Source organism: Camellia sinensis, chromosome 2, assembly GCF_055761805.1.
Source record: "Camellia sinensis isolate YWXY chromosome 2, ASM5576180v1, whole genome shotgun sequence".
Taxonomy (NCBI): domain Eukaryota; kingdom Viridiplantae; phylum Streptophyta; class Magnoliopsida; order Ericales; family Theaceae; genus Camellia; species Camellia sinensis.
The window spans coordinates 167,656,764-167,684,478 of record NC_138962.1 but is presented as its reverse complement, the minus strand read 5'-3'; positions in this window follow the sequence as shown (position 1 = coordinate 167,684,478).

Below are 27,715 nucleotides of genomic sequence, written 5' to 3'. Positions count from 1 at the left end.
TGAATCGGTGCTACGGTTGCCCGCGACGGCGAAGATGAACGGCGAAGGTGAGGCTGGTGGAGCAGAAGTGAGAGAGGGGGAGAGGAGCAGTGGAGAGGGAGAGGCAGAGAGAGAGAGAGAAACGTGAAGAGAGAGACAAAGGCGCTGTTTGTGGTATAGAACCATATATATATATATATATATATTACACCATTAGCGACTAAATTTAGTCGCCAATTAGTTTTATAAAATCCCTCCAAAATTCGAAATAAATCCCTCCAAATATTTTAGTTTTTGGCGACTAAATTTATTTTTGTCGCTGAAAATATGTTTTTGGCGACCAAACTTTTAGTCGCCAAAGATAAAAAATAATTTTTTAATTTTACATTTGGCGAGCAAATGATTTTAGTAGCCAAAACGCAACATACGGCGAGTAAACTAATTTTTTTGTTGCTAAAAATATGTTTTTAGCGACCAAACTTTTGGTCACCAAAGATAAAAAAAAAAAAATTATTTTACATTTGGCGACTAAATGATTTTGGTAGCCAAAACTCAATATACGGCGACTAAAATTTTTTTTTTGTCGCCATTTCTGGTATTTTTAGCAACTAAATTTTTTTTTAGTCGTCAATAATCAATATTTCCTGACTAAAAAAATTTAGTAGCTAAATATTGCACTTTTGGCGACTAAAAAAATTTTAGTCGCCAATTCCACAAGTAATTTATAATTTTTAATCTAACAGCTAATTCTGTTTAATGAAAGTCATCAACTATTATAATTTTTCATCCACAAGTAATTTCAAACTACATATTCCTCTAATTAAAAATCCACTTGTAATCTATATAATCATCCAAGTCACATCCATCTAGCATCTCTGTTGTATTCACATAGGATGAACTCCTTTCCACAATCCACATCACACAATACCTGTCCTTGCCAGTTTGAAAGAAACTTTCCCAATTATATGAGAGAGTGAAGATATCATTTCCAAAAATTAGCAGTAAAAAATCAAATTTTGACAAATCTAAGATCCACAAATCTTGTTAATGGAATGCAATCAAAGATACAGAAGGAAGGCAAATTGAAAAGTAACCGTCGTGTTTACACACACAAATCGTAAGAAAACAAAAAAACCGAATTGAAGTAAAAAACAAAGAAATGACATGAGAAAGGAGGACCGGAAGAGGCTGATCGACTTGGGAAAGGAGATGAGAGGAGTGGTCAGGCAAGAGGCTGAGGAGAGTAGAGAGAGCAGTCTCCGTGTGCTTCGGAGGAATTCTTCTCATCAATCCCATCGCTGCTTCCATTTTCTTCCAACCAACCAAATCACCCTCCTCAAATCACCTACACCCACACACACAAATTAAGTATAAATTAAGTATAAGAAAATTAAAAATCAAATTAAGTATAAATCTGTGACCAAAATAAAAAAAAAAATTATAAATTAAGTATAAGAAAATTATATTTTGGCAACTAAAAAAATATTAGTCAGCAAAACTCCAAACCTTTATCAGGCACTACCAGTATAAATTAAGTATAAGATGAAGATCACAGAAGCAAAGTTCAGCAAGGCAGCTTCAAGAATCTTTATCGGGCGCTACCAGTATAAATTAAGTATAAGATGAAACTATAAGACAAAATTTAAGTGTTATGAATTTCAAGCTTTCACAACCCAAAAAAAGAAAAACAAGAAATTACATGTTCCTTGAATCATTTTAAGTTTAAGATGAAGATCACAGAAGCAAAGTTCAGCAAGGTGTAGATGCGCCCGTGGGCCTCGTTACTACAGTTCGGACTCGATTTGTGTCACGGTTCTTAATCTTGAACCAAAGAGTCCAAATCCGGCAAATCGTTTTGAGAAACAAATTTTTGAAAAGAAGTGCCAAACATGGACTGCTTTTCCAGATACAGAGTCGCCACCTAAATATTTTAAAATGGGGGAATTTAGGAAACCCTGACTCGGTGCCAAAGGCCACATGTCCGTCATCACCGGAGTTGTCTCAGCTCGGGAGCTTGGGTACGATCGGGGAAGGTCAGTTATGAGCACCCCCTTTCGCCCGGTCCGAAGATCGGCCTCTACTAACCGTGATATCCGTTTTTGAAAACTTTATATGTTCTTATTCCATTTATTAGCCTAGAATTACTATGTTATGCGCACAGCAAACAAGTATAGACTAGATTGCCTAATTTGGAAACAAGCATTGCATATCCGTTTGTTTTGAAAAGCGCTTTGGAAATTGCTACTCGCAAGTAGGCTAAAATACGGATTTCAACGAGTTTTTCCAACTCAAACAATCCAACCTTCACCCACAGGCATTCAAACAATAATATCACATAAGCATCTAGCCGCATGGCGAACATACTGTCATGGCAACACTCACACGCATACGGTATGCTAAAGCATAAATACTTACATAGTACTCCGTGCCAAAACAATAAACTAGTTAGCAAACATGCGTGATCCTAGTTCATGTTAGAGTGGCTAATGCAACACATGCAAAATGCAATTAGAGTAGACTCGGCTAACCTAAGCATGGCATGTGAAATGCAGTCAATTGATGCACGTATTCAATTTGGAATTGAAGTACAAATGCAGTTAGCATGATGTACCGAGCCCGGTGCATGCAAAGCAACTGTATGAATGCACGCATGCATAGCGTAAGGTATGCTAATTTAAATATGCCCTAGTCTACCATCATAAGCGGGTAAATAAAAGGGAAGAAAGACGTGGGGTTGGAAGACATGCACACACGCACCCACACTTATTACAAATTTGCCCTCGCTCGGAGGGACCGAAAGAATAATACAGTCCGAATAACAAATCAACTATCCGAGTTAATTAATTATTACAGACCTTTAATTAATTAACAAAATAAATGCAGACAGAAGGTGGCCGCAGCCGTGCCTCGGAATGCGCGAATGATGCATGCTCGGTCCATTTTGCCCGGAAACCCATACCATGCCACTACTGCCTCTGTTAATGCTGCCCTGCTCCTCTGAAAATTGCCAAAGTCTCAGGGTATCTTCAATGAGAACTGCATAACACCACCGGCTAAGTGAAATGACCACCGGCCATGGGGAATTTCCATCGGCTTCTTTCAAGTCCATCGGCCTCATATCCTTTGCCGGTCGGCATTCTTCAGTGCCAGTCGGCAGAAGCTTCCTGCAGAAGCTGGTTTTTGACAGCAACAAGGACAGACAGTGCATGGCATAGAATTTCAAGCAAATGTATGCACCAACCACACTCCCTATCATGTTTATGACTCAAAGGAGGATGGTGCTTGGCCCTCGGACCACCAATCGCGCATTTCCATGCGTGATGGCCCAAGAGACCAAGTTATGCATTTCCATGTCAAATGCAATGCAAACAATCAAACCAATGGGGACTTAACCTCTATCATGGATAGTCAAGAGGCCAAGCATGCATGCCAATGCAATGCAACCTAAGCATGTTAACTAGGCATGCAATACGGCAATGCAAATGAGCATGCAAGAAATGCAAGGTATAGAGCAATGTGACTAACAAGTGTGCAAGGCTAATGTAGGCATTCAAGCATGTAAGCCAACTTGTGACTTCATTCAATCATGTGATTTCAAACATGCAACAACTCACCAATATGCTACAATATACAAGGAGAGCATGCAACAAACAAAGAGATGGACTTAAACATGATTTGGGCAGCCCTAATTAGGCCCAAAATAGTGGCCATAATGCTATGAAATAAGGGCTAAATGACATGCAAACATGCATGCAAATATGGTCCAATTCCTAAGGCCCACCAAAGAAGTATTGAACTACACTTAGTGCAACCACACATGGCATGAATTGAATGACTAAAAACAGAATTTTAGCATATTAAAACAAGACCTAAAGATCACTTAGATGGCATCCAAATGACCTAAATTCAAAGGCATGCACAAATGCCAAAACATGGAGCATGCTACACAAACTTTCAAGGCATTAAAGAGGTGTCCAAGGCAAGCATACAAGCATGTCAAAGGGACTGAAATATCATATCTAATGGTGCCAAACCACTGAAATGATGCAAATAAAGCATGGTAGAGGAGCCAACACTCAAAGCATACAAGCTAGATTGCATGGTAGCTATACAAAGCAAGTCATGGATGACCCAAACAACCAAAATCAGACCTAAATCATGCCAAAATATGCATAAAAGCTTCACAAGGCTAAGCCAAAATCATGCTAGAAACAAGTCTCAAAGCAAAAAGCATGTTAAGGCAATTTCATGGCATTACAAGACAAGTATGCTAAGCATGCATGGTGTGTCTAAACCAATTAAAGACAGTGCTATATCATGGCAAAATAAGCACAAATAACACTTAAGACATGGCCAACATGAACTTAAAAATGGTGCTCACACATGAGGCTAAAATGGCACTTTTTGAAGACAACAAGGAGAGGGGATGACTCTCTCCTTCCTAGGACCTTAAACCACCATCCTCACCACTGAAATCCCTCAAGATTTCAGTGGTGAGGAGGCCCAAACAAGGTGGTCCCGAAACTCACCAAAAATAGCACAAAATGGGGCCAAACAAGGCCTAAGAGGGGGTAAACGACCCCAAACACAAAAGTGTCCTTAATGAAGTATCTTAAACACAAAAAAAAAAAACTTTTTTATGTTATACACAAAGCTCAAATCAGCAAGCAAGACAGGCTAAAATGGTGTGCAAAAACGGGGAATAAAGAGGGAAAATGGGTTACCTTTGTAGCCAAAAGGGGACAGCAGCCTCTAGACCCAAAAATGCAACCCTCAACCTCTGAAAACAAGACCCAAGAATCTCCAAGTGATGATGGAAGTGTTGTGCTAGGAGGTGTAGTTCAAATGGCCAAGAGTTAGACCTTTTTGGACCCTCTAACCCACCCAAATGTAGAGAGAGAGGGAGATATATAGAGAGAGTGATATATATATCTTATATATCAGATTTTCTAACCTCTAAAATGGAAGGAGAGGCTCTCCTTATATAGAGAAACCAATGGGGCAAAGCTTCTCTTAGAATCTTTGACCAAAAAGGCCAAGCTTCTCTTAGAAGCTTGGAGCAAAAGGGCTAAGAAGGCCAAGCTTCTTGGAGAAGCTAGACAAAAGGGCCAAGCTTCTTTGAGAAGCTAGACAAAAGGGCCAAGCTTCTTGGAGAAGCTAGGCAAATGGGTCAAGCTTCTTGGAGAAGCTAGACAAGGGTTCAAGAGGTGCAAGCTTCTCTTCGAAGCTTAGAAGGGTTCAAGCTTCTTGGAGAAGCTAAAAAAAGGGTCAAGCTTCTTGGAGAAGCTAAAAAGGGTCAAGCTTCCTCAAGAAGCTAAAAAAAAAGGTTCAAAAGGGTCAAGTTTCTTGGAGAAGCTAAAAAGGTTCAAGCTTCCTCAAGAAGCTAAAAAAAGGTTCAAAAGGGCCAAGCTTCTTGGAGAAGCTAGGTAAAAGGGTCAAGCTTCTGGGAGAAGCTAAAAAGGTTCAAACTTCCGCAAGAAGCTAAAAAGGGTTCAAAAGGGTCAAGCTCCCTCAAGAAAAGGTCTCGGTCAGGACAAGTGGCTGATTGATCAGAAATAGTGGCCGGCCGACCAAACACAATGCCGACTGACCATCAATAGTGCCGACCGACAATATATATTGCCGATGGCAACAAAACACTAGCCGGTGGCTCCTGGCCATGGCCGGTGATGTGTGGGGATGCCTCACAAGGCATTCCCTGCCCCTCCAAGGCAAAACACAAGTGTTTGGTGCAAAACCAGACACTAAACAGTCGAGTTCGGAGATCCTGAGGCAAAGCGCGTAGCCGAGACCTCCGGGAACTCCAAACGAACACAAACAAGGATGATCACCGAGTGTTCAAACGATGACGTCCAAGTCTTGAGGTCGGTTAAAAATGGGGTGTCTACAGTTGCCCCTCTTTGACAGAACTCGAGAGTCATAAAAATGACGGGAGTGAGTGTCAAAGCCCAGAGACGACCCATTTTTGACAAGGCCGGAGACTTAGACAAAAGCATACAAGCTAGAAACAGAGATATGCGCCCGAGGGCAGGGGCAAAATGCAAGACAATGCACAAAGCCGAGCATAACATATGATCATGTAAGAAACATAGGGACGTATCCCGGTGTTTCGAAAATGTATAAGCATTGGAACGTATTCCAAATGCTCTTAACCAAAGGGGAGGAACATAGGGACGCATCCCTGTGTTCCGGAAGAGCGGAAGAAACATAGGGATGTATCCCAGTGTTTCAAAAAAGTGGAAGAAACATAGGGACGTATCCCGGTGTTTCGGAAAAAGAAGAAGAAACATAGGGACGTATCCCGGAGTTTCAGAAGGAATGAGAAACATAGGGACGTATCCCGGAGTTTCAGAAGGAATGAGAAACATAGGGACCTATCCTGGAGTTTCAGAAGGAATGAGAAACATAGGGACATATCCCGGAGTTTCGGAGTGGTTCAAGCACCAGAACGTATTCCAAATGCTCTTAACCAAAGAGGGAGAAACGTAGGGACGTATCCTGGTGTTTCGGAAAGAATGGAGAAACATAGGGACGTATCCCGGTGTTTTGAAATGGTGTGAGCATTGAAACGTATTCCGAACGCTTTTAACCGAAGAGGGAGAAACAAAGGGACGTATCCCAAAGGTTAGGGACGTATCCCAAAGATTAGGGACATATCCCAAGGATTAGGGACGTATCCCAAGGATTAGGGACGTATCCCAAACGTTAGGGATGTATCCCAAAGGTTAGGGACGCATCCCAAAGGTTAGGGACGTATCCCAAGAATGACGTATCCCAAAGATTAGGGACGTATCCCAAAGATTAGGGACGTATCCCAAGGATTAGGGACGTATCCCAAAGGTTAGGGACGTATCCCAAGGATTAGGGACGTATCCCAAAGATTAGGGACGTATCCCAAGGATTAGGGACGTATCCCAGTGTTACGAACAAGGAGGAGAAACATAGGGACGTATCCCGGTGTTTCAGAGAGAATGAGAAACATAGGGACATATCCCATTGTTTCGAAATGTAAAGTGAAACATAGGGACGTATCCCGTTGTTTCGGAGAGAAGGAAGAAACATAGGGACATATCCCGTTGTTTCAGAAAGGAAGAAGAAACATACGGACGCATCCCGGTGCTTCGGAAAGGTAGGAGAAACATAGGGACGTATCCCGGTGTTTCGGAAAACGTAGGGACGTATCCTGGTGTTTCGAAAGAAGGGAGAAACATAGGGACGTATCCCGGTGTTTCGGAAAGAGAGAGAAATAGAAACGTAGGGACGTATCCCGATGTTTCAGAAAGGTATAAGAAACAAAAGGACGTATCCCAGTGTTTCCAAACAAAGGAGCGCGCAAAACAATGCAATGCAGGTGCACAAGACAGTGCGATAAAATGCAATTTCTATGCAAGTATGGGGGCATTTTCTATGCAACATTGAAAGCGTATTCTATGCAGAAACATAACGATGCGCGGCACGCATGCAACCGAAGTGTATATGAAAGTTCACATTCTATGCAATGGAAGGGTATCAAACACGTACTCTGGTGCCTCCGATTTACCTTTCGGAGGACTCTGCAACACACTCTGCTCGAAAAGGGGACACCTTGTTTACATTGGCGAGAGATAACATTTGCTGCTGTTTGAATTGCCATTCTGACTTGAAGCAGGCTTAAGCTTGGAGTGGAGGCACACTCATTCTTCGGAGCACTGACAAGGCCTGAAGAGGTGCATCCGGAGTACAATCACGGCATGTGCCGAAGTCGAAACACACTAAGATGCTCTGATTTTCCTTCTTTTCTTTTGCTTTGCAGTCTGGAACCCATATAGCTTCAGATAGGTCCTGGTTCTACTGTTCTTGCATGACCTGGGTTGAACCCTGCGGTTTTAAGAAAAAAAAAACAAATCCTTGTTTTGCACAAATGTGGAGAATGGCACAGCACTCTGGGCACAAAACGATTCATTTTTGAAATTGAGAAATGAGTTCTCGACCAGGTATTGAGCCTACGACTAAACACAGGGAAGAAGACTCAACAACGAGAAACAAAAGGTAAACAACCTAAACACATCGAGACATGCTCGGAACGACTCAAAGCAAGAATCGAGACAAACAAAACAAAAGACACGACACACAGACGTGCACAGGGAGCTTGTTTCACCGGGTATTGTTTCCCACCCTTTCTCATTTGTGATCCTTACATCACTCGGCCCTCAAGCTCTATTTTTCTAAAAAAGCCCTTTTCTCATTTTTTCTCTCGTCGTACATCTCTCTATTCTTCACTCTCTCGTTTTTTTTTTAATCCCTCCCCAGAGTGGTTGATGAATAAACAAGAAGTTGCGGGTTCTTGCCCCAAGCATTCTGCTAGATTCTCTTCTTCTGCTCGCAACAGTGAACTTTCTCCCACAGAGGGGTTCCGATGCGGCTAGATGTGCAGCAGATCTGCAATTGACATTGGTTGATGATGCTCTGCCGGGGAGTTTGGACGTGATCAGATCTGTCCAGATAAGGGAGTGGAATATCTTGTCTCATTCCTGGTTCGTGCTTCACACTTGGCTTGATACCTCGTTGCTTGAAGGATGTGAGAGCTTTCTGCCCTTTTGCGGTCAGCTTCAGTGGTGCCCTTTTCTGGCAGGTAGAGTGCCCTTTCTAGTAGGTAGAGTACCCTTTCTAGCAGATGCATTGACAACAGGGGAAAAACAGGAAGCCTGACTCAACTGTGCCCCTAGTTCATCAATTTGACCATTTTTTTGTTTTGGCTTTCTAAAACAATTTTGATCAAAATGAGAGTTAGATTAACGCGCTTGTTTGATTTTCTGATTTGAAATCATGCAAGTTATGCTATGAGCACTGAAAATTTTCCCTTTTCGGGGTCCAAGAAATGGTCCAATTTTTGGAAAAGATGGAATAATTTTCGAGAGATCAGTCAACCTCAGTAAAAATTCTCAAAAATTGTTTTTGCAAACAGCCGCTGCTCAACGAGCACGGAACTTACTCTTGAGATGCACGACCTCGGATCGGAGGCAATGAAAAATTGCCCCTTGTCTGAAGGACACTGCATGGCAACGGAAAGTTGCCCCTTGTTTGAACGGCACGGCAGCGCATTGAATGGCAACGAAAACTTGCCCCTTGTTTGAATGGCACCGCGGCGCACTGCAATCAATCCCCAGAGTGACGATCACAACCGAACTCTCGGATACAGAGAAGCCAAAGACAATCAAAACCATTACATGGACACGATCGATTTTAGAGGTGTTTGTGGCTGGACTTCAGAATGAAGTTGCCTATGTATCCTAAACATGGGAATCAAGCCTTACGTAGTTTCGGTAAGGTACACTCGGGTATTATCCTCTCCTTTTTAGGCTCTAACTTTTGCCAAGGCGCCCGTTGCGGGTTTTCGACCTTGCGAGCTTTGTTCTTCTTTTCTTTTCAATTTTTTTCATTTCTTTTTTTTTTTTTTTTTTGCATTTTCTGCATTTTTTGCTTCTTTTTTTTTTTTGCATTTTTCTCTTGCTCTAACTTTTGCCTGGGTCACCCTTCCAAGTTTTCGGCCCAACGAGCCTCTCAAAGGGTAAAAGTGTAACAAGTCCGTGCCAAATGGTTTTAGGGTTTTGAAGCCATCCGTATCCAGGAGAGTGGCTGTTGAATTGATTTACTGAAGGATCCATCTTCGGCTCTTCGAGCATATCTGACATTTTTGCCCCTAGTTTGAGGGGGGCCTTCTGATCTAGCTTTACAAGCTTCCTTTGATCTGATCTTCTTGATCTGACTTTGGTGCCTCTTGTTCGAGGGCTGCTTCAAAATGGCCACACAGTCCTCACATGACGGTTGACCGTTGAACGTTTTGAATGGGTTCAAGGTTCGAAAACAAATGGATTGAATCTTGAGGCTGAGAGCGACCCTAGGCTGCACAATCTCAAGAGCGATTCCACACAAGTCTTCACAGGACAGCGCAAAACAGTTTTTGAAATCTTTTAAGAAAGCGACAAATCGCTCGCGCTGAAGATAGTGTAGGACCAATCTGGATCAAGCCAGGATCCTTCTCAGTACTCATACTAACAAGCATGATCTCGATCATTAAGGGCTTAGCATGCCTCTCTTTCTCTCAATTGATCAAATTTTGCAAAACCCGAGGAATTCCTTCCTCTTCGTTTTTTTTTTATCACAATGTTTCAAAAAAAGTTTTGGAAAACTTAGGTCATTACAATGACTTCAAAGGCACAGAAAAGGCAGGCGAAGAGCACTGTCATTTCATTCAAACTTCTGGCACAACTGGCACATGGCAGAAGCAAACATAAGAGTGTGAAAATCACTGTTGTTCCATTCAAATTTGTTGGCATAACTGGCTCCAAGGCAGAAACAGACTCAAAAGAAAGCAAAAAGACAAACACAAAACAAGATAGTGATGTCCGAGGTAACACCCCCGGAATCACCCGACTCTTAACAAAACAGGATTGACTCGATACAACAAGACAGACCCGATTGACTCAATACAACGAGACAGACTCAACAGGACTGACTCGATATGAAAAGACTGACTCAAAACAAAGAGACAGACTCAAAACAACAGAACTGACTCAATACCCAAGCCAGAACGTACAAAACTAACATTCGCAACTGCTCAAAACAGTTTGTGCCAAACGCCACATCTTGGAATAAACTGAACGCCGCCCACAGGTGGTTTATCCCCCGATCACAAAGTCACATTATGCCCCACAAGTTCACTGATCAAGTGCCGATAGACTTTGCAGGACCCGGTGCGGGGATGACCCTGTTGTCAATCAAATTTTGTATCTCGTGGCGGAGACGGACGCAACTGTCGGTGTCATGACCGGTCTGTTGATGAAAAACACAGTACTTAGTCAAGTCATGCTTTGGAGGGAGAGGATCGGGTAGAGGCCGTTGTTCCAACGGTTTTAGATGTCCTTTCCTGAGTAGGACCCCCAGGGCTTTAGACAAAGGTATAAAGAGTGGGGTGAAAACCCTCTTGCCTCGGGGTAGATAGTCTGAAGTTCAGGGGTTTGGTTTGGATGCACCAACAAAAGGGGTGGCTGTTCTTGGTGTGGTTGTGGCGACCATGCCTACTTCAGAAGATCTTGCAGCTGCGTCACCGCTGGTGGTCACATTCGAACTGCGGGTAAACGCCCTCCTGGGCTGCTCCTTCTCCTGATCAATAAGGCCCTGCTTCATAGCATCCTCGATCTGTACCCCCATCTCATGCAGATCCGAAAAGGTAGGGAAGGGGAGCACGATCATTTTCTGCATTAGTTTGGGTTGGAGGTTGCGCACAACCATCCTTATCTGGTCTTTATCGGAAGGCCTTGTAGTCATCATCGAGGCCTTTGCTCTCCACCTCGCCACAAACTCTGAAAAACCCTCCTTTGGCTCTTGGCGGGTGACTTCAAGATCACGAGTTATGACCTCAATCTGTGTGTTGTAGGAGTATTGATCACTGAAGGCCCCAGCCATCTCTTCCCAATTCTGTTTCACAAGGTTCTCCAATTTCGCATACCAGGTTGCGGCTATCCCAGACAGGGTCCGGCCAAACAATGATAGCTTCTGTAATTTGGTGAGGCCCATTGGCCTTAGAATGTCTGAAAACAGTCGCAAGTGCACCATAGGATCCCCGGACCCATCGAAACGGTCGATATTTGGCATCTTGAATCTGTCTGGCAGCGTCACAGCTGCATCGGTATACCCATCCTCGATGTCCGGGACGGATTTCATGCCCTGAGCCTTCTTGAACAACCTTTCAAGCTTGCTCATCTTCAGCGCCGTTGGATCCGTCTTTAACTCAAAAGGGGAGTCCGGTAGGTTGATGGGTGTCTTGGATAGCTGGGGTGGAACCGGGGGCGGAGCTGGCCCGACTGGAATGTCCGTATCATCCTGGACGTGGGTTGCCTCCCCGAGTATGGGAACTCTTGGTGGGGGAGGAGCCTGGTGCGAAGTAGATACTCCAGTTTGCTGCTCCAATCTGGCAATTGTCTCTGCCTGTTGGGCTATAACCACAGCCTGTTGCTTGGCGAATTCTGCTTGATGGACAGCGTCTTGCTGCATGGCTTTCATACTATCCTGGAGTTGGCGCACCATCTCTTCCAGACTCGACATACTGTTCTAATCTAACTGAGCAACCGGTATATCTGTGTCAGCAATAGGCTCGGCAATCTTAGCCCGACTGCTCAAAGATCACTGATCTGGTAGCTGTTGTACTGGTGGTCTGTGCCTGACTAGCCTTCTCTGGCCCTGATTACCCTTGAACTGAGTCTATGACCTGACAAAGTCTATCAGTACAAGTCCAATGAACCTCGGGGGATATTGGAGCCTTCTGAAGCTATGGTTTCGGGACTACCTAGCAAAAGAGAAAACAGGCAGCATCTCAGCCCAATTTCATCAGAACGGGCATAGGCATAACTGAATAACTGTATTCTACTACTGATTACTGTTCCCCAAAATCACTGCCCCAAAACTGAATCTGATACCCGCAGATATAACTGATTCTCAAAACATTGATGCCCGCAGGCCTGATACCCAGACTTGCAAACTGATATATGTATTCCTGCAGAGGCCAACTCCAAAAAAAGCACATAGCAAGCAAATGAGAGCCAAAACACCCCTATGTTGGGATAGGGTTTCCCTGTCCTATTTTGTCAGGAACTAGGGTTTCACTACGCACGCAGCGGTTTCAAACAACCTGTAATCGGGTAAGCAACCTGTCCTAGCTTGGAATGGTCACTATGGATTCCGAATATGCACTAGGTCGAATGGTCAAAAGGGTGCCCCGGTAAAAACCGGGGTTTGTGTTCCCACACTGTCAGAGCCCATAACCGGTCAGCCTTATGGTCATGCCTTGACAAGACAAGCCTCCGGCAAACCGTTCAGGAATGGCAGATGGCAAACACGGTGTCCTAGGCGCACCAATGCACATGCAATGCAAAGAAACACATAAGTGAAATCAAAACAGGATATCACGAGTTCGAATCAAGCTCTCTAATTCCCCAGCAAAGTCGCCAGAAACTGTAGACGCGCCCGTGGGCCTCGTTACTACTGTTCGGACTCGATTTGTGTCACGGTTCTTAATCTTGAACCAAAGAGTCCAAATCCGGCAAATCGTTTTGAGAAACAAATTTTTGAAAAGAAGTGCCAAACATGGACTGCTTTGCCTGATACAGAGTCGCCACCTAAATATTTTAAAATGGGGGAATTTAGGAAACCCTGACTCGGTGCCGAAGGCCACATGTCCGTCATCACCGGAGTTGTCTCGGCTCGGGAGCTTGGGTACGATCGGGGAAGGTCAGCTATGAGCACCCCCTTTCGCCCGGTCTGAAGATCGGCCTCTACTAACCGTGATATCTGTTTTTGAAAACTTTATATGTTCTTATTCCATTTATTAGCCTAGAATTACTATGTTATGCGCACAACAAACAAGTATAGACTAGATTGCCTAATTTGGAAACAAGCATTGCATATCCGTTTGTTTTGAAAAGCGCTTTGGAAATTGCTACTCGCAAGTAGGCTAAAATACGGATTTCAACGAGTTTTTCCAACTCAAACAATCCAACCTTCACCCACAGGCATTCAAACAATAATATCACATAAGCATCTAGCCGCATGGCAAACATACTGTCATGGCAACACTCACACGCATACGGTATGCTAAAGCATAAATACTTACATAGTACTCCGTGCCAAAACAATAAACTAGTTAGCAAACATGCGTGATCCTAGTTCATGTTAGAGTGGCTAATGCAACGCATGCAAAATGCAATTAGAGTAGACTCGGCTAACCTAAGCATGGCATGTGAAATGCAGTCAATTGATGCACGTATTCAATTTGGAATTGAAGTACAAATGCAGTTAGCATGATGTACCGAGCCCGGTGCATGCAAAGCAACTGTATGAATGCACGCATGCATAGCATAAGGTATGCTAATTTAAATATGCCCTAGTCTACCATCATAAGCGGGTAAATAAAAGGGAAGAAAGACGTGGGGTTGGAAGACATGCACACACGCACCCACACTTATTACAAATTTGCCCTCGCTCGGAGGGACCGAAAGAATAATACAGTCCGAATAACAAATCAACTATCCTAGCTAATTAATTATTACAGACCCTTAATTAATTAACAAAATAAATGCAGACAGAAAGTAGCCGCAGTCGTGCCTCGGAATGCGCGAATGAGGCATGCTCGGTCCATTTTGCCCAGAAACCCATACCATGCCACTGCTGCCTCTCTTAATGCTGCCATGCTCCTCTGAAAATTGCGAAAGTCTCAGGGTATCTTCAATGAGAACTGCATAACACCACCAGCTAAGTGAAATGACCACCGGCCATGGGGAATTTCCATCGGCTTCTTTCAAGTCCATCGGCCTTATATCCTTTGCCGGTCGGCATTCTTCAGTGCCGGTCGGCAGAAACTTCCTGCAGAAGCTGGTTTTTGACAGCAACAAGGACAGACAGTGCATGGCATAGAATTTCAAGCAAATGTATGCACCAACCACACTCCCTATCATGTTTATGACTCAAAGGAGGATGGTGCTTGGCCCTCGGACCACCAATCGCGCATTTCCATGCGTGATGGCCCAAGAGACCAAGTTATGCATTTCCATGTCAAATGCAATGCAAACAATCAAACCAATGGGGACTTAACCTCTATCATGGATAGTCAAGAGGCCAAGCATGCATGCCAATGCAATGCAACCTAAGCATGTTAACTAGGCATGCAATATGGCAATGCAAATGAGCATGCAAGAAATGCAAGGCATAGAGCAATGTGACTAACAAGTGTGCAAGGCTAATGTAGGCATTCAAGCATGTAAGCCAACTTGTGACTTCATTCAATCATGTGATTTCAAACATGCAACAACTCACCAATATGCTACAATATACAAGGAGAGCATGCAACAAACAAAGAGATGGACTTAAACATGATTTGGGCAGCCCTAATTAGGCCCAAAATAGTGGCCATAATGCTATGAAATAAGGGCTAAATGACATGCAAACATGCATGCAAATATGGTCCAATTCCTAAGGCCCACCAAAGAAGTATTGAACTACACTTAGTGCAACCACACATGGCATGAATTGAATGACTAAAAACAGAATTTTAGCATATTAAAACAAGACCTAAAGATCACTTAGATGGCATCCAAATGACCTAAATTCAAAGGCATGCACAAATGCCAAAACATGGAGCATGCTACACAAACTTTCAAGGCATTAAAGAGGTGTCCAAGGCAAGCATACAAGCATGTCAAAGGGACTGAAATATCATATCTAATGGTGCCAAACCACTGAAATGATGCAAATAAAGCATGGTAGAGGAGCCAACACTCAAAGCATACAAGCTAGATTGCATGGTAGCTATACAAAGCAAGTCATGGATGACCCAAACAACCAAAATTAGACCTAAATCATGCCAAAATATGCATAAAAGCTTCACAAAGCTAAGCCAAAATCATGCTAGAAACAAGTCTCAAAGCACAAAGTATGTTAAGGCAATTTCATGGCATTACAAGACAAGTATGCTAAGCATGCATGGTGTGTCTAAACCAATTAAAAATAGTGCTATATCATGGCAAAATAAGCACAAATAACACTTAAGACATGGCCAACATGAACTTAAAAATGGTGCTCACACATGAGGCTAAAATGGCACTTTTTGAAGACAACAAGGAGAAGGGATGACCCTCTCCTTCCTAGGACCTTAAACCACCATCCTCACCACTGAAATCCCTCAAGATTTCAGTGGTGAGGAGGCCCAAACAAGGTGGTCCCAAAACTCACCAAAAATAGCACAAAATGGGGCCAAACAAGGCCTAAGAGGGGGTAAACGACCCCAAACACAAAAGTGTCCTTAATGAAGTATCTTAAACACAAAAAAACAAAAAAATTTTATGTTATACACAAAGCTCAAATCAGCAAGCAAGACAGGCTAAAATGGTGTGCAAAAACGGGGAATAAAGAGGGAAAATGGGTTACCTTTGTAGCCAAAAGGGGACAGTAGCCTCTAGACCCAAAAATGCAACCCTCAACCTCTGAAAACAAGACCCAAGAATCTCCAAGTGATGATGGAAGTGTTGTGCTAGGAGGTGTAGTTCAAATGGCCAAGAATTAGACCTTTTTGGACCCTCTAACCCACCCAAATGTAGAGAGAGAGGGAGATATATAGAGAGAGTGATATATATATCTTATATATCAGATTTTCTAACCTCTAAAATGGAAGGAGAGGCTCTCCTTATATAGAGAAACCAATGGGGCAAAGCTTCTCTTAGAAGCTTTGACCAAAAAGGCCAAGCTTCTCTTAGAAGCTTAGAGCAAAAGGGCCAAGAAGGCCAAGCTTCTTGGAGAAGCTAGACAAAAGGGCCAAGCTTCTTGGAGAAGCTAGGCAAATGGGTCAAGCTTCTTGGAGAAGCTAGACAAGGGTTCAAGAGGTGCAAGCTTCTCTTGGAAGCTTAGAAGGGTTCAAGCTTCTTGGAGAAGCTAAAAAAAGGGTCAAGCTTCTTGGAGAAGCTAAAAAGGGTCAAGCTTCCTCAAGAAGCTAAAAAAAAAGGTTCAAAAGGGTCAAGCTTCTTGGAGAAGCTAAAAAGGTTCAAGCTTCCTCAAGAAGCTAAAAAAAGGTTCAAAAGGGCCAAGCTTCTTGGAGAAGATAGGCAAAAGGGTCAAGCTTCTTGTAGAAGCTAAAAAGGTTCAAACTTCCTCAAGAAGCTAAAAAAGGGTTCAAAAGGGTCAAGCTCCCTCAAGAAAAGGTCTCGGTCAGGACAAGTGGCTGATTGATCAGAAATAGTGGCCGGCCAACCAAACACAATGCCGACCGACCATCAATAGTGCCGACCGGCAATATATATTGCCGATGGCAACAAAACACTAGCCGGTGGCTCCTGGCCATGGCCGGTGATGTGTGGGGATGCCTCACAAGGCATTTCCTGCCCCTCCAAGGCAAAACACAAGTGTTTGGTGCAAAACCAAACACTAAACAGTCGAGTTCGGAGATCCTGAGGCAAAGCGCGTAGCCGAGACCTCCGGGAACTCCAAACGAACACAAACAAGGATGATCACCGAGTGTTCAAACGATGACATCCAAGTCTTGTGGTCGGTCAAAAATGGGGTGTCTACACAAGGCAACTTCAAGAATCTTTATCAGGCACTACCAGTATAAATTAAGTATAAGATGAAAATATAAGATAAAATTTAAGTGTTATGAATTTCAGGCTTTCACAACCCAAAAAGAGAAAAACAAGAAATTACATGTTCCTTGAATCATTTTATAGAAAGAGAGGGATATTTATACCTCAAATAGGTTTTAGGGAGATTCGAAGATGCTCTAGAAAATGGGGATGGTGAAGGCCCTGATGGGTGAGACATTGTAGAACAAAATTACTTTAGTCAAAGAGAAAACAAAGACAGAGAAAGTCACAGTGTGAGGGAGAAAGATATTAGGGGAAGAGAGGCAGAGAAAGGAACAGAGAGAAGGCAAAATAGAGAGGACATACTGGGCTAATGCTCCAACGGTGGATCGACGGTGGTGCTCGATGGCAATGATGCTCCTTACCCGACGGCAATGGAAACAAAGTGACAGAGATTCAATATCAGGAGGAGGGCAATAATGGAATGAGAGAGACAGAGGCGTGAGAGAATCGGAAGAGAGCAAATGTGAGAGAGAGAGAGAGAGAGAGAGAGTCACATAGTGTGTGTGAGAGAGAGAGAGAGAGAGAGAGAGAGAGACGTGTTTAAGCCCTAACGCATTTTAGTGTGTTTGAAATCCCCCCAGAGTTCCTCAGCAAATTAATTTAAAAATCCCTCCAAAATGATAATAAATAAAAAATAAAATTATAAAAATAAATAATAATGATAACAATAATAAAATTAAACATCAACTCAAATTGGGTGGTATGTGTTCCCATCAAAAAAATTGAGTTTTATTGCCGACTAAATGTATTTTAGTCACCAAAAATGTATATTTGCCGACCAAATGAGGTAGTCACCAAAGATGAAAAATAAAACTGTACTAGATATTTTGCGAATAAATTTCTTTTAGTCGGCAAAAGTTGGTAGATGACAACTAAAATTTATTTAGTCGCTGAAAATAAATTTTTGGCGACCAAACTTTTAGTCGCCAAAAATAAAAGTAAATTTTTGTTTTCCATTCGGCGACTAAATAAATTTAGTAGCCAAAAGTAAATAATGACTAAAATATTTATTTAGTCGCTAAAAATAATTTTTTGCCGACCAAACTTTTGGTCGCCAAAGATAAAAAGTAAAATTTTATTTTTCATTCAGCGACTAAATTATTTTAGTTGCCAAAATAATCTATATAGTGACTAAAATATTTTTTAGACGCTGAAATTAAATTTTTGCCGACCAAACTTTTGGTCGCCAAGGATAAAAAGTAAATTTTTATTTTTCATTCGGCGACTAAATTATTTTAGTTGCCAAAACTATCAATACAATGACTAAAATATTTTTCAGTCGTTGAAATTAAATTTTTGCCGACCAAACTTTTGGTCACCAAAGATAAAAAGGAAAATTTTATTTTTCATTTAGCGACTAAATTATTTTAGTTGCCAAAACTATTTATACAACGACTAAAATATTTTTTAGTCGCTGAAATTAAATTTTTGGCGACCAAACTTTTAGTCGCCAAAAATAAAAGTAAATTTTTGTTTTCCATTCGGCGACTAAATAAATTTAGTAGCCAAAAGTAAATAACGACTAAAATATTTATTTAGTCGCTAAAAATAATTTTTTGCCGACCAAACGTTTGGTCGCCAAAGATAAAAAGTAAAATTTTATTTTTCATTCAGCGACTAAATTATTTTAGTTGCCAAAACAATCTATATAGTGACTAAAATATTTTTTAGACGCTGAAATTAAATTTTTGCCGACCAAACTTTTGGTCGCCAAGCATAAAAAGTAAATTTTTATTTTTCATTCAGCGACGAAATTATTTTAGTTGCCAAAACTATCAATACAACGACTAAAATATTTTTCAGTCGTTGAAATTAAATTTTTGCCGACCAAACTTTTGGTCACCAAAGATAAAAAGGAAAATTTTATTTTTCATTTAGCGACTAAATTATTTTAGCTGCCAAAACTATCTATACAACGACTAAAATATTTTTTAGTCGCTGAAATTAAATTTTTGTCGACCAAACTTTTGGTCACCAAAGATAAAAAGTAAATTTTTATTTTTCATTCAGCGACGAAATTATTTTAGTTTCCAAAACTATCTAAACAGCGACTAAAATATTTTTTTGACAGTTGCTCAGCTGGATCAGAGGTTGATCCTTGGTCTGTCCGAGATGTGGACGTGACTTCTGGTGTTGTGGCAGAAGGTGGAGAAAGGCTTTTCTTCTTCTTCTTTGGGACGTCGGGAAGAGCCAACTTATATGTGGGGATGGAGTTAAGAAGCGATGGGGTCTTCCGCTTGTGAACTGGCAAATTCAGAAGTTTCTTCAAGTCTTTGCTGGGAAAGAAAGACTGACGGAAACCCTTTGGTGGCTGAGGAAGTGCTGTAAGCAAAACCAACGTTAGAAGCAGATAAGATATTAAAGACTTTGAAAATTCTTTGAAAAACAAATAAGTGTGGACGCAGGGCTCTTACCATTGCCCTCTACAAAAACGGTTCGAGGAAGAGGGTAAAGATGGAGGTCCTCATCTGGAGCGAACTCCCAGTTTCCCGAGGTGACAAAGTAGTCGTCTCCAGCTCTCTTGTTGGAGTCTGGGAGGTCGGCTACAATTTTGTACCCTGTAGACCTTGGCTTGAGGTAGTAAACATAGCCCGTATCTCTTTTTAGGCCATACATGGTGTAGCAGTACTGGATATCGGCTAAGGTGATCCTAGTGTTTTCTTGTTTGGCTAAGGCTATGATACCATTAATAACTCGGTAGGAGTTAATGGCAAGTTGCATTGGGTTCAACTTATAATAGTGGATTATCTCATGGAAAAGGATGTTGAGTGGAAGCCGAAGTCCACACTCAATAAAGGCTACGACAGAGAAGCGCATGGAGTCAGTTGTGGGCATGATAGAGTCGTCATCCCCAGCCAACCTCAGATGGACGTCGGCAGGGATGTCAAACTCACGCCTAAAGTGATCTAATTTGCTCGGGGTATCTACTCTATGTTTCCACATACCCATGATATCGGCTTAAACTGAAAAGGTTGGATTTTAAAAGGGGTATCTCTAAAGGGTTTTTTATAGACCTCGGCTAAAGCTGGAAGATACACAGAATGCATGGGAATAGTTTCAGTTTTCCTAAAAAAATCGAGGGTTCTACAAGCAAATCCCAAACCTAGATCTATGAACGCAAGGATTGAAGATGAGAATCTGGAAAAACATGGCAAACAGAAACAAGAATACGATTCAGATTCAAGAACAAAGATGGACTATCAAGAACATCGCAAGTACAAAGGGAATGAAGTCAAGAACAGTGGCAAAAGTGCAAAAAAGTTGTGAACAGTGCGTATACTCAAGACATGGGCAAAAAGCAAGGTTGTAACATAAACATGTTCAGATACAAGATTCATCAATTAAAAATTTTAGTAAAACAGCAATGGCGACTAGTAATGAAATAGAATTTCTTAGAGCACAAGAAGAATTAAAACCAGAAGGAGTGGTGACTTACCAAAGAAAAGAAGCCGATGCTTGAGATCGCCGAAGTCAGAAGAACGGCGGCAATGGAACAAGTTGGCAGAAACTTCGCTGGAAGAAGTGAAACAGCGGTGGCAGCAGAGCTTTAGAGCTTAGAACAATGGAGGATGAGAAAAAGCAAGAGACAGAAAGAGTTTGAAAAAAGACGATGAAAAGTGAAAAGACAAAAAAGGGGAAAAATAGGTTTTGTAAAAAAAACTTGAAACGGCGGCAAAAACAGGGCAATTAATGCGCTTGGAACAGCTAATACGTCAGACGGCGCATGTAGGCGCGAGATGACTTACAAACACATAACGAGTACGATCCAATAAGGGGAAGGCACGTGGCCTAAATGGTTGAGTTGTTATGTATAACAGCTCATACGCGTGAAGGAGCTCTTGGAATTCTTGATCTTTAAGAAGACATATCGGCCTATGATGATGATCTCGACTTAGCTGACGTGCTAAATGGAAAAAAATGATATAGGTTCTATCACCTCAGGATGCCGAGGTAATAGAACCTAGGGGGCAGTTGTGGGGATATATTTTCTGAGTCCTAACATGTGGCCAAAGTGACGCCGATGTGTTAATTGAGGTGCCACGTGTTCAGGACATGATGCCGAGGTGATCTCGGCAAGGCCGAGGTTATCTCCGAAGATATCGGAATCCGAGATAAGCGAATAAGGGACAAGAGTCCTAGAATGAGGAAGGACTTTAGCATGGATAAGGATAAAGCTCTTAGGGAATTTATCTTTATCTCTTAGAGAGTCCAGGATAAGCACTGAGCAAGAGTCCATTGAAGCTAGGCTTCTAGTAGGACAAGGATTGAGTTAATTATAAAAGAGAGGCACCCCCGTGGGTCTAAGGTACGCAATTTATGTTCTGAACAGTGAGTTTAGCACTATTGATTATCTTTAAGAGATATACTGACTTGATCATCGGAGTGCCCCTGGGTGGACGAACCACAGCCGGAATCTTCTCTTTCTATTGCAAGTCAGCTAGGTGTCATATATTCTGCCAGTTCTCTCTAGCTGAATACTAAGTTGGGCAGTGTGATCGGAAAATCATTGACACAGTCTTTATCAACAATATCGACCAATCGATTCTTTTCTGCTTTTCTCCTAAATAGACGTAGCAAATGCATATCATCCTCTCAGACCTATCCAAATTTTTTTGCCTGCACTATTTCTAGACCACAACACCAAAGCTAAAGACATCTACTTTCTCAATGATAATTGAGCTCAACTATTCGGGGGCTAAATAGCCTGCTGTTATCCTCATCGTTGTTACAACTTGGCGTTGGTCCTTTTCAATTAGTTTTGACAATCCAAAATCAGAAATTTTCGCATTGAAGTATTCATCTAAGAGGATGTTTTGGGATTTGATATCTAATGTTGTGTTTGGTTGGGATTTAGAAAGGGGAAGGGAAAATGTATATAAAACTAGGTGAAATGTAAGTATATTTTATTTACATTTCACCTACCTTTTCTCTTTTTCTTTCCAAATTTGCCCCCAAATTCTCTAACCAAATATAGCGTAAGTGAATTATTTTTTGCCTGCATTCCTCATGAGGTAAGCTAGACGCTTGGCTATCTCCATCATGATCTTTTTCATGGATTGCCACCCAAGTGTGAGTTCTTGGTGCCTTTGGAAGATCCATTTATCCAAGGATCCATTAGACATGTACTCATAAACTAGAAGCCTATATGATTTTTGAGCACAAAATCCAATTAATCTCACTAAATTGATCCGGTGAATGCTACCTATTATCTGAACTTCAACTATGAATCTGTATTTTCAATATAAAGGACAATTTCCTCAGTAATGAAATTCTGGACATACGGTACTGGAGGAGCAAGAAGGACATCTTTAGCCGTGTGGCTAGATTCCCCTTTTTTACTGGAAGAGGCATGTAAGCCTGGAAATTCTATATGATAAGGGTTTGAGCCCCTGCCACGGCCCCGTCTGCCCGGGCCTCGGCCTCTATTCTGCATGGTGTGGACCCTACAAATATTCGCGGGTTAAAAAATCTAGAAGAGAATTATGTTCTCCTTTTATATATTCAATATCGAAATCAAATACGGAAAGTTGGCCTTGCCAAGCTGCAAAAATTTGTTTTTGGGCAAGATTTTTAACATCTTTTTTGAAAATTTGTTTAGCTGCAGAACAATCAACTCAGATTAGAAAATGCTGATTTAATAAATCCTCCTGAAATTTTAGCACACATTTAATAATGGCTAAACATTCTTTTTTAATGGTTGGATAATTTTTGGCAGCTGTATGCCAAATACCATAATGAAATCTCAAGAGTTCTCTTTTGCTAGTGGGATTAAATTGTTTAAGTATGCCACCAAAACCAATGTTAGAGGCATTTGTTTCAACAATTTTCTTCCATGCTGGATTTTGTAAAGATAAACAAGGAAGAGTTTTAACTCTAGCCTTTATTTTCTTAATAGCTTCTGTATGTTCGGGTCCCCATGGAGGAGGATTTTTACGAAGTCGAGAATACAGGATGGCTGCATCAGTAGCGAGATTAGGATAGTAATCATGAATATAATTCAAACTTCCTAAAAATCTCTGTAATTGAGTTTTATCTTTTATTTCATCGGGAAATTTGGATGCAAATTCCATGCTCCTGTTTATGGGAAAAATGGTACCATTATGGATATTATGGCCCAAAAATCTAATTGTTGTCTGAAAAAGTTTCATTTTTGGTGCAGAAACAACTAATCCATTTTTAATAATAACATGCTTAAAAATATTAAGATGTTTCATATGCTGATCAATTGATGAAGAAAAGATTAAAATATCATCAATATAACAAATGGAAAATTCTGTATAAGGATTGAAAATATCATTCATAATATGCTAAAATTCAGATGGTACATTTTTTAATCCAAATGGCATAACATTCCATTCAAAATGCCCAAAAGGTACTGTAAAAGCAGTTTTATATATATCTTGTTCAGCGATTTGGACTTGCCAATATCCTGATTTCATGTCAAATTTAGAAAATATAATTGCATCCTGGAGACGATCTAAAAGATCTTTTTTATTTGGAACTGGATACCTCATCCATTGTAAGGCTTCATTAAGAGGTTTATAATTAATAACCAATCTTGGTACACCTCTTTCTATTTCTGCATTTTTGTTTACATAAAAGGCTGTACAACTCCAAGGAGATCGACTAGATCTGATGAGTTTTTTTTCTGGAGGAGAGTATTAATTTCTGTTTTGCAGAGTTCTAAATACTCTTTTTTTATTTGACTGGGTCAAGCGCGAGTAGGGATTTTCCGCTCATCATATCCTGGTTCATAGGGCAAAGAAACTATGTGTTTCTTACTATCCCAAAAAGCGTTAGGAACATCACTACAAATTTCAATTTGAAATTCTTTTTCTAGTGACTTTATCTTTTGCTGGAAAGAAGACTGTTGAAGTCTTTGTTCTGTAGTTAAAAAACTAATTTCTTTTTGAAGAAAATTAATTTGTTTTTCTTTGAAATTAACTAGATCCTTGATTTGATCTAATTCTTTTGTATAGGGTTCTGTAATAAACTCAAAAATAATCGGCTGATTATTTAAGGTTGTATGTATGCCAATAGAATCAATTTTAGAAATTGGCATTAGTAAACATAAAAATGGAGTTCCAAGAATTATGGCTTAAGACATATTCTTAATAAGAATAAAAGAAGTCGGAAGACATAATCCTTGATTACAAATTAAAAATTCTGGAAGTTTATATTGGATATATAAAGAATTACCACTTGCACTTGTAAGTGACTGGGTTGTTTTATGAAAGTATTTAGTAGGAATTAATCCTTCCTGAATACAGTTCATATCAGCTCCACTATCAACAAGGGCAATGGCATCTTTTATAATAAAATATGGTTTTATCATAAAAGTAATTCTAATATACCATTTCTGGAAAGTAACTGTATTCATAAGCATGAGATAATTAGTTTCTTTTGGTGCTGGATTAGGAGTAGATTCATTAATTACGACTCCCTTCTCCTTATCCTGGATCTTGCTATTAATCTTTTTAATTTCAGAATTAATAGTAATATTAGAATTTTGTAAATGTTTAATTTCAATTTTTAAAGCATTTACTTCCATTTTTAAATCCTGGATAGTTAAAGGTTTTTCTTCTGCAACTGGTTGAAGTCGTTGGAAAACTTCTTTCATACTATAATGTTGCGGAGGAAGAATTTCTTCCTTCTTTTGTTGCTGTAAACATAATTCTAAGAATTTTAGGTTCATTTCTGGATTAGAAATATGATCAGCAATATTAATCATTTCTTTTCTTCTTCTGTAAGAACATTGATACTGGGTCCTCCAATATCAAGTCCATTCATTTCAACTATGGCTTTCCAATAGTTGACTTCATCAGACATCTGATTGATGTGAGTTTTACATTCACAAGTTTCGGGAGAATAATTAGATTCTTCATCAGAATCTGAAGAATATAAAGCTGCAATGTCTTCTGCATTATCAGAAGAAGTTTCTGATTCATCAGAAAGCATTTTGAGAATTTGCTGCTGGATATTGTCATCTAATGATAGTTCGTTAAACTTTTGTTGTAATTTTGATTTACAACGATTAGCATAATGGCCTATCTGAACACATTTATAACATTTAATTGTGGATTTAGATTTTTTTCTGGAATACTTTTGTTTACCTTTGGAAGGTATTTGTGGCTGAATAGGATTCTTAACATATTTATGTGTTCTGGATTTTTTGGAATAATACTTTGAGGATTTTCCAATTTTGTGTTTCTTTTGTTTGTGAGGGTACTGTAATTTTGTATCATAGGCAAATTGTTCACAAAATTCGCCTAATTCTTTTCTGCCTGTAAGATGTTGATGTTTCATTTGTTGCTGTAGTTTGAGATCATTGCATAGAGCAAGACCTTCATCAGTAATAATACCTACAAGTTGGCCATAAGTATACCTACTGTATGGGATAGCCAATTGGTTATGACGATCTCTTAACTTCGTTCTGACCCTTTCACCAAAAAGAGTAGGAAGACCATCAATAAATTTGGCTTTCCAATGCTATAAATTAGCATCGGCTCGACGATGTACTTTCATCAGGAATACATCTTTATACCATCTAAAATGGGATAAAGAAGGACATCTTAATTTCTGTAATAGTTCTCTACTTCGATCTTCAATGCCTGTTACAGCACCAATAAAATGGAGAACTATAGTGTTTACCAAGGTGTAAACAGCATCTTGCTCGGTAGATTCAGCTCGAGTGTCTGGATCAGTTTTTATACGTGTAGAGTTTTAAATTTCATTATTTTGTGCAGTAGTGAGAATATTATCCCACCATCCTTTGAGTAACCCGGTAAAGCCACTGACTATAAATCGGGCAACTTGATGGTCAGTATTCTCATTTTGTTTGCATATAGTAGCAAACATAAGCATATGCTGAAGAACTTCGAATATTTGATATTCTAAAAGACCATCAATATTCCATTCATAAATGGTTCTACTGTGGTAAGATTTCTGATGTTGAAGGAAGTCTTCTTCATAAAGAAGATCCATAGGTGTAGGTCTAGAATAATAATATTGACTGGGAGCTGTATAAGCTTGCCTGTTAACCTCTGTTCCATAATTTACTTTATGAACAGAAGAAGGTTCAGTTTGGAAATTAGCCTGGATTTCAGATATTTGGTAAGGATCCAAATTCTGATAATTTTCATCTTTTTCCTAAAAATGATTTCTGGATAACATATTAACTTGAGAGGATTCCCCTAAATGAAGATCTTTAATCTTATTCAAAAGAGTATCCATGAATTCTATATTATCTTTTTTAGGTTTTAAATTAAAATTTGTTACTGTAGGAGTCGGCTTAAAAGCTACAGGTTGAATGTCTGGAATCTTGGGTTGGAGATGGCAGGTGTCCTTAATATGAACCACTGTTTCTTCAATTCTAGTTAACTGTTTTCCCATAGTTTGATAGAAAAGATTAGTATAATTATTCTGTTTTAAAATAGGAATAATTTCCTTAACTGTCACAGCATTAGTGCTTTTTATAGGAGGTTTTACAAAAGCAGTAATAACTAAGGGTTGGCTGGTAGTAGAATCATTAGGAAGTAATTCTAAAGATTTGGCTAGAGGGTGTACTGATGTAATAATATTACCGTCAGTAGTTACCCAATTTTTCTGGATATTTTCTAAAACATTGATTTGCGAATTTGATTTATTACCACTTTCCATATACCATAATGGAAACGGTTGAAGTTTTTGGGTTTCTTCGAAGGATTTATAGTACTGGATTTTAATTTCTGTTAGTTGTTCTGGAGTGTGATTTGCAAAATACCATTCTCGGAATTTTGCATATTTTTCCTGGTAAAAATCCTGATTTAGGATTTTCCTGTTTTCACTTCTGGGACTAAAAGCCATGTTTTCACTTCCGGGACTAAAAGCCATTAAACTTCAAAATTTATATCGCTGGCAGTAGGACTATAAGGTCCTTTGCTACTGGATTCCCTAGGTTCATAAATACCATATGGGATTCTATTGGTTGAAAATTGTAATCCTTGGACAACTGGATCCATAGGGTCAATGTGGTCTGGATTACTTGGTGGTCTGGATGGCATTCCTTGTATGACAGCTTCTACTGGTTCAGCACTAGAGTGTCTAGATGACTCAAGAAAGTCTACCCTATAAGCTTCTCTAAAAGAAGGTGTAGACCTTATACTGGTAGTTGACATACTTCTGGATAATTGCCTTTGAGGTCTTTGGAAACGAAGGTAAACGTTACCTCCTTCTGTCTGTGTAACATCATCCAAATTGTGGCGAACAATTGGTCTGGAAGGGACAGCATTAGTTATTTGCCATTTTTCTGGGAAAGTAATTTTTTTCCATTCAATCATTTTAGGAACAGCAACCTGACTACTGTAAAGATTGGTGTCAATAAGCACCGTGTGACCTTGGTCACTCTACTTTCTAATATAAGGATTTAAAGTTAATAAAACCTTTAAATAAATTCTGGATATTACTGTAAAAGGTGGTGATCTTGGAAGATACTCATAACAATGAGATAAGATTCTCAGTTCTAAAACCTTAGATAGGTTTTAATCTGACAGGGCTACACTCAGGTTGGGATATATGTCGAAATATAGTGG